The 8980-nt window shown below is 39.8% G+C and overlaps 1 pseudogene; it reads right to left on the reverse strand.

The window, feature by feature from the left end:
* Nucleotides 1-2716: 2716 nt before the first annotated feature.
* LOC118583910 lies at nt 2717-3346 on the reverse strand (annotated as a pseudogene).
* Nucleotides 3347-8980: the final 5634 nt, after the last annotated feature.

Consider the following 8980-nt stretch of genomic DNA (forward strand, 5'->3'; position numbering starts at 1 on the left):
TTTCTCAACTCAAACTGTATTCAGCTTTATTAAAGATGGTATAACTAGTTTTCTCAGAACTTGACCATTATTTCAATTTTTTCAGGTTCCCTAAAAAGATGCCTTCATCCTAAGACAACAGGAAGCAGTCTAGAGAACACAATGCCCACATTCCCAAGAGGTGGGATGGATGGTTTTTGTTCATTTGTTGGTTTATGGATGTTTGTTGTTATTTAGTGGGGATATAGGAATATAAGATAAAAAGATAACTATTAACCTCAAACATTTTACATTAGTATGGAGCTTGGTATATTGATATAAATTTAGTTACTTTTGTTACGCTGAATGTATGCTTCTACCCTTGGTTGGGGTATTGTGCTTATGCAGCTCATTTAAAAAAGAATGAATAGTTAATAAATGCAGGTTAGTAGTTAGTCATCTATAATAAATCAAACTTATAGTCATGTTGGGTACATTTTCAAGGTTAAACAGATATATTTTAGATCGATATATGATTTTCAAACACTTCAAAGACCTACAGAATATGGTACTTAAGACGTTTAATAACTTAAGGTTTTTCATGACAATGAGACATATTTACTCCTGACAGCACCAATCTGCTTCATAAAAGGATGATGGGCATTGAAGAACCTCCATATGGTGTTTGCATTTATTGTAGCAAAGTAAGCCACAGAGCAAAGAAACTGCTCTTGCCTTGACTGCTGACAGTATGCTGTACAAACTGAACAAGCAGAATACACAGGAAAGTGACTGCTGAACTTTGCCAAGATGAGGCAGGACAGTCCTTCAAAATTCCTGTTTCATAGAAAAGTCTGCCAGATATTCTGAGTGACTGTCCAAGCAGCCAAATGTCTGTCATTTCCATAGGTTTGGAAGTGGCAAGCACTGCACTTCCTGTTTACTCAGGTAATATTATATCTTTCTGGGGTCTTTGAAACTGAAGACTATATAGTTATAGTTACAGTTTTCTTTAGTTATAATAAAAGGTAAATTAGGTACAAAACTTTGGACTCACCAAGATAGGATAAATAATGGAATATTTTCTCTGAACTTGCCAAATAGAAATGGACTGGATATTGTAAATATAATCCTTACTTGATAATTGTATGTATTTCATAAATTCTTACTATGCTAAAGTTAAAACCTTTCTTTTTATTTGACAAAAACGGGAAATGTTGTGGAATATTGTTTTAACTAGGCAAATATGTGTTACATTTGTTTATGCTGCAGACTATTACTTTACCTGTGTGAAGGTGTGTTACTTTTATTTATGCTGCATTAGTTTAATTATGTCAAGATGTGTTGCATTTGTTTTACCTTGCACCGAAGGCACCTGATTGGTCTAATAAAGAGCTGAATGGTCAATAGCTAGGCAGAGGAAGGATAGGTGGGGCTGGCAGGCAGACAGAATAAAAAGAGGAGGAATCCAGGCTTGGGAGAAAGAACAAGAGAAGAAAGAGAGGAGAGAATGAGGCAGACGCCAGTCATGAGAAGCAGTGAAAGTGCGATGTACAGAAGGAAAGGAAAATGAAAAGCCCAGAGGCAAAGGTGGATAAAGAGAAACAGGTTAATGTAAGTTAAAAGAGCTGGCCAGAAACGAGCCTAAGCGAGGCTCAGCATTTAAAACTAATAATAAGTCTCTGTGTCATGATTTGGGAGCTGGTTGGTGGCCTAAAAGAAGAAGCCTGATACAGTCTACTTACACTATTATTCAACAATTGGGTGTAGCTTCTGTCTCAGTGTTAGCCATTAGAAACATCTTGGGACCCATACCTACATTTAAAATTTCTTCTTGTACGGACATGTTTTTAAAGTAAAAGCCAGAAGTTAATTTTACTAACATAGTAGGTCCAAGTTATTACCAGAATATAATCAATAAAAACTGCTATTAAGGAGATATTTAATATTTTTCATATCAAATCTTCAGGATCTGGTGTGTATTTTTCCTAACTCAAATTACATTCAGCTTTATTTAAGATGCTTTTTATAAAGGATCATTTGAGACAAGACATGGATAGGCAATTGTTAACAGCAAACAAGAAGTTTCAAACTCTCTTCTGGAATAGACTAGAAGATAAAGGATCAGAAAGCCATGGTAAAACCCAATGACGTCTTCATCTGATGCTCTGAAAAGGCGGAGTAGCTCAGAGTTGACATTTCACACTAAGGGTGCTGTTTAACAACTTCCCACAGCCGACTCTGACTTTTAGAAAATGAAATGAAAATGGCAGAATTATCAGTCTAACGATTCACAATCTTTTAGAAAAGTAACTGCTGCTCTTTTAAGGAACACTCAATGACGTCACTGAAAAGCCCAGTCATAGGGGGTGAGGTCTCTGGTTTTGAGGGAATTAAGTCTACATTGATGGTAAAGGGAGAGGAGAATATGAAAATGAATTTAGAGTTTTCCCACCCCATAGGGCATTTTGTGCCATGATGACCAGGTGTGTGCACCGTGTCAGGAATTCCCTCCTGGGAGCCAAGGGTTGTCTTTCAAAATTAGCAGGGAAAAGTGTTTTCTCCTCAATCTAGCTTGGGAGACATTTGGTTAATGATACATATTCCTTTCCCCTGAAACATTGAAGCATTCTGTGTGTTAAAAACAGCTTTTTTAAAAAAAGTCAAACAAAATTCTTCATTTGTATAAAGCTTTAGTAAAAGACAGTTTCAAGCTACACGTTCACCAAACAGTCACAGTTACCAGAAATGCACACATTCACGTGGCATCTCCAGCACTTTCAGCTTTTCTGTGCCTGGTCTGTTTTGGTGTCTCCATCTTCTCCAGGATCATTGGCACCCTTCCAGCGTTAGCTTTCCCCTTTCCCCTTGGATACCTTCTTCTTGGGCTTGGGCTCTGACTTTGGAGGAGCAGGTTTAGCAGACAAGGCTGTAGATCTCTGTGGCTCATCCCTCATCTTGGTGTCACCTCCTTTAGTATCCCCTTCAGCCTTTCTTACGGGCATGGGGTAGGGGTGGGAGGTCAGGGTGCTGGATGCAGGAGTGCAGCTTTGGCCTGTCCGCAGATCGGTCTCACTGCCCCTTCCTGGTGCCTGCCTATCTTGTATTCAATCCAGCTGCATTCCAGGTGTTTAACAGGCACACATGGAAGAGCAAACCCATTGTGATCAACTCAGCAGGCTGATTAGAAGCCTGAGAAATCCAGGCACTGGCTAGGATATGGAAGTTTCATACATTGCTGGTAGGAACACCTCACTATTTGGAGAACAATATCCAATAAATGTGAAAATGGGAATAATATTCAGTGCAATAATTCTACCTCTGAGATATTTACATTTGAGAAAGTTATCCCTAAATGTTGAAATCAATGTTTGTGCAGGTCCCTGAGCCTGCTTGTACCTTAACCAAGATGTCCCAGTTTGCTTCTCTGTTGCTGTGTTAAAGCACCAACCCAAAACAACCTCAAATGGGAAGGATTTATTTGGTTTACAAGTTACAACTCCACCATCTAGGAAAGTCCAGGCAGGAACTTAGTCATAGGAACTGAAATAGAGACCATGGAGGAATGCTGGGTACTGTCTTGCTCTTCACCCAATGACGTCTTCATCTGATGCTCTGAAAAGGGGTAGTACCTCAGAGTTGACATTTCACACTAAGGGTGCTGTTTAACAACTTCCCACAGCTGACTCTGACTTTTAGAAAATGGCAGAATTATCAGTCTAACGATTACAAGATATAGTGGATGCCTACAGAACTATGGGCAGTGGTGCCGCTGGGGAATGGGGGAGAAAGTGAGAAGGAGAGAGGGAAGGATCAAAGAGTTATCAGTAAGACACTATTTCTTGGACTTAAAAGGAAATCTGAAACATATATTACATGTCTTTTGGAAATTCTGTTTGCTGATTCTAGACCTTCATGTTACAGGTTATTGCCCCAAAAGTACTTCTGGGCATTTTTTTTAAAGTTTTCATAAATAGAATTATATAATGCATTTCTCATGTATATACCATGGACAGAAACCTCTTATTACTTACATAGAATATCTTCCTTTAAAAGAAAACTGAAAGGAAATGAAATTCTATGAATGATAGATCTATGTGTACACCTACACATGGGAACATATGTGTCCATTCTAGTATCAGATGTGCTCAGAAGACAGTCTGCCACACAGCACACACTCGATCAGTATTGATTCTGTCAATGTATTCAAGAGTCAACACACAAGAAAGGTTTGCCATTCCCATTATGTTGTAGTTGCTTGAATGAGGACTTGGTTTTAGTGACATCTGAGGGATAAAACTGGTCATGGGTAAACACAATATGCTGCTACCCGACCCAGAAACTGGGCATTGGTCCACCTGAAGTCTTTGCATTCTGGAAGGAGAAAAGATATCTGGGCTACAGAGGAAGTGGCTTTTCCAGAGATTCTGTTTGCAATAAAGTATGACACAAATTAAGTGAACAGGGGAAATTGGAGGGAAAACATGTCCCAGTTTCCCCAGACCCAGCATGGCTTTGACTCAGCAAGGAATGTGGATTCTGAATTACTCTGACATTTCCGGGAGTGGCCGCAGACAGCCATGTGCATGCAAATCTACGGCGGAGAGGGGACACGGCCATTAGCACTGCTGCTCTGTCGTTGTCCATGTCAGACCACTTCCACATACAAGACATTAACCGACCATTAAAGCCAACCTACCTAGTCACAGCAATATGGAGGAGTGACTCAAAAGTGATAAGAGATCTCCCCTTGTTTGCAGTCTTTATTCAGTGGGAAAAATCAGCTGCTAAAGGATTGGACAAAAACGCTAAGACTCATAAGAATTCTCTTTTAAAAAATGTGATCCTTAGGAATGGTTTGCTGTTAGCTGTGTTCCAGGTATAGAAAACCTAAAAATGAGACTTGGCAACAAAAGCTACAGAGAGTAGAAAGCAGGGAGTTTTGAGCACTTTACATTCTTTCTTGGCTCCAGCTGACGAGAACCAGGATGTGGCTGCAATTTTGGATGTGCTAATTATGTTTGTCAATTGTGAGTTTTACTTAATTAATTAGCCATGCAAATTTAGCCTGAGCATTTTTTGCACATCTAAACCACTACTATAGCAATTAAAAAGATGCTCTGATTAGCTCCTTTCACAGTATATAGAATACACCTGTCAACGTCTTTTTGACAATCTAGCATTTTGGCACTGTCCAGAGAAAAAGAGGCTATTCTATATTATGGGACAATGTACAGACCCAGCTAGAAGACAAGAAAAGTGTCGAGCTAGAGATGACAATAAAACAATTGCCCTTATAATCAGTGAGTACAGATGGGAAACAGTAACAACAAATGTTCAGGGAGTTCCCACAATGTACAGTCTGGACGCCGAACAGACCAGAAACATGTTTCCTTAGTCAGTTAAGGTGATAAGATGAGAAAAGCCCAAGATCTATGCCCGTGACCTTAGATCAATGTCAAAATGAAGTTTGTCCATGTCTAGAAGACTCAGCTCATCTTTCACTACCAGTAATAAATACTGTGGTTAGAAGCCATGTGAATACACCGTCAAGGGTCATTCATGCTAACAAGCCCCACTGTCGGGAGCATTGCATTGCATTAGGCTACTATCTCTTGGTGGCTAAATGGGTATTCCAGTGCCCTGCGAACCACCCCTGGATACTTATTGCTCAGGCTTCTGAAGTGAGAACCTGACATGCGGTGGTGTTTAATATGCTTCTCCCACCCATCCCTGGCAATTACTGCGAGTGTAAGAAAGAAATTTACATCTTTAACACCCCTTCAGAACTACTTCTCACCCCTTTGCCTTGCCACCGGATAGGTGGACCAATAACGGACATAAGCAAGAGCTAATGCATTATTACATAGTCTTGATGTTGGTAAAGAACTGAATCAGCAGCAACTATTTAGACAACATGGTGACATTCCCTGTTGGGTGACTTTACATATCTGGTTTACCCTAGAAGGTCCCCAGCATCTCTAATAGTATTCAGTTGTGAAATCAAAGATATTTCATCCAAAAAGTGAATATGAGTTGGCAAATGTAAAGTCACTGTTGAATGCTATAAGGTGCATTTTTATACTCATGAGAGATTCTTGGAAACTTTGACCCTCTTGGAAAACTTAGAAGCCAACAAGAATAAAGGTATAAATGAATGAAAAGGGAAAGGTTTCTTAAGGCATTTCCAGGGTGAAAATGTGTGCATATTTTAAGCACTCTAGAGTAGGTTATTCAAGTATCAGTGAGATTCAAACTAAAGTAGCCTTGATACTCAAAAATTCAAATGACTTAGAGAAAAATTAATAGTTACAAAGATGTGCGTTATGTACCACAATTCCTTAATACTACCAATCTTTCAAGTGTCTGGAGAAAACTGAAATTATTTTCAAAACTCAACAAAATTTTCCTCCAAAACACCCCAAATATGTGAATATGTAAATGTACATACAACGGAATGCTAAGTACACTCCCACTAAGTCCTCAAATATTTCAGGTTTCTCAGTGAAGATGCTCAAAACTAGTCCCTTGCACCTCTTCAGGGGCTTCCTTTAGTAATTACATGCGAGCAAACGTGACTGTGCACATGCACGCGCACGCGCACACACACACGCATACACATGCACACACACATGCATACACACATACATACACACACACACACACACACACACACACACACACACACACACACACACACACACACACTCACACTCACACACCCCACGCTGTTGTCTCCAGTTTTCTCTCCTTCTGGATTCCTCTCTTGCACATAGGAGAAACCCATGCCTCCCACTCAAGCGTTCTCTCCAGCAATCACTCTCTCCTCCCGCCTTCACAGCCATCCTTCTAGAAGCGATGTCTATTCTCACCATCCCCATTTTCTTGCTACGTACTCACTTCTCAGCCCACTGCAATCTGGCTTCCACTAAAACTGATCCTACCAGTTAAATTTGCCAGATGAAGTTAAGACATGTCCATGTGTATTCCCAGGCCTCCCTGAATTACCATACACTCATGGATACCTGTTTTCATATTATTACCTTGATTACATTCTTTCCTGTTCTTCCTTACTCATATTCCCTGGCCTAGGAGTTCTTCCTCATGATCCTACTCTTCCCCCTAGAGTCCCTGTGGTCAATGCATTCATCCAGAACAGAAGCTCAAGACTTGCCTAAACACAATGCCATTTTCATTTCCACAGCCAACGCTCCTCAAGTAGTATTGGCTTTACACATTCATCTCTGGCCCACCCCTCTGCTGTCTAATCTAACAGATCAGAGTGACACTATCATTGATGTTACTTTTCTACTTGCTACCTACCAGCTGTCTAGGCTTCCAACCTTTTTGAAAGGAATGTTTTCAACATTAGGAGGTAAGCTTTGTGCAGGCAATGGAGTGAATGTGTCAGGCCAGCACTAATATGTGCTCAGTAGACAGATACTCAGCTTCTCACATGCACAGAGAAGCTGAGTGATCCTACTAAAGTCAGGGTAAAACAGGGATATGCTCACACCTCACCAACACCCCAAGAGACCCTTGTGAATCCTTTGCAAAATCAGAGACCTTCACGTTAAAGTTAAGTTTCCTAAACTGGACTACAGACTGTCAAATAGCTCCCTACACACCCGCAAAAGCCACTTCCAACTGCTTATCTGCCTTTGTCTTTCACTCCAAACTCACCAAACTGCAGTTGTTTCTTCCCCCAAGTATTCATATCCTCCTTATCTTCATCCTACTTAGGTCCAATTCCAGAGAGAAGCTTCCTGACAGGCATGATGGTGCACACCTTTTAATCCCAACAGTATGGAGGCAGAGGCGGTAGACTCTCTGTGAGCTTGAGATCAGTGCGGTCTGTGTAGTAAGTTCCAGGACAACCAGATCTGCGTAGTGAGACCCTGCTTTCCAAAAAGAAAAGGAAAGAGAAGAGAGAAAGTGAAACCTTTCTGATTCCATAAGCACAATTCACCAACCCCCTGGTGCCATAAATATTCTTTGTGCATATAATTTATCATATTACAATGATTTTTGCTCCTAGGTTTTTCTGCCTGGGGCTATGAGGATATAGATTCCAATTTAGCCCTGTAACCCAGAGGCAAGCAGAATGCCTTGCATTGAGACAGTCCACAACACATCTGTATAGCAAGTGTGATTTTTTATCTCACCTCCTCTTTATAATGATATTTTGAGTGTCACAGGGTGTCCCATGTTAACTATTGGCCAGATAATATTCTACTGTCTATATGTCAGCAGAAAGGGATTGGGTTAAGCCTATAGCTTTGCAGAACTACTTAAGAGAATGTTAATTCTATATACACATAGGTATTACATATATATAATTTAAAACAATTTTTAAATTTAAATATATTTTATCATATTCTTCCCCTCCTTCCAGATCCTCTTCCCCTCCTACCCACCCAACTTTAATTTCTTTCTCAAAAAACAAACAAAACCCCAATACAACAAAACCAAGAAAACAAAAACACACACACACCCCAAAAGAAAATGCCAAACTGTGACCAGATAAAAGCACACACACCACACACACACACACACACACACACACACACACACACACACAAAAAAAAAAAAAAAAAAAAAAAAAAAAACCAAAACACCTGTGGAGTACATTATATGTTAGTCAACTACTCCTGACCATGAGGCCTGTTCTGGAGTGGTTGATATGCCCACTGTCACTCTATTGGAGAAAACTGATTTTCCTCCCTCCAGCAGGTATAAGTGAAGTTCAATTGCTTACATCTAGCCTAGTGGCTAGGTTTTCATTTATTCATCCATTTTTAAGTATAGTGAAATAAGTATAATAAGCTAAAACAAAAGCTATCACTTTGTAGTTGGACAAGAAAAATCAACAGAAGAAAAAGAGCCCAAGAGAAGGCGCTTATTTAATAAAAATTGAAATGTCTGCTATCCTAATGGGTTATTACAATTGCTTTTCTCCTTGGCATAGCTAAAATGATGTCTTGCATCTTAGATTTTATATGAGATAAGATAGAAGAAACAT

This window comes from Onychomys torridus, chromosome 5 (assembly GCF_903995425.1).
Source record: "Onychomys torridus chromosome 5, mOncTor1.1, whole genome shotgun sequence".
Lineage (NCBI taxonomy): Eukaryota > Metazoa > Chordata > Mammalia > Rodentia > Cricetidae > Onychomys > Onychomys torridus.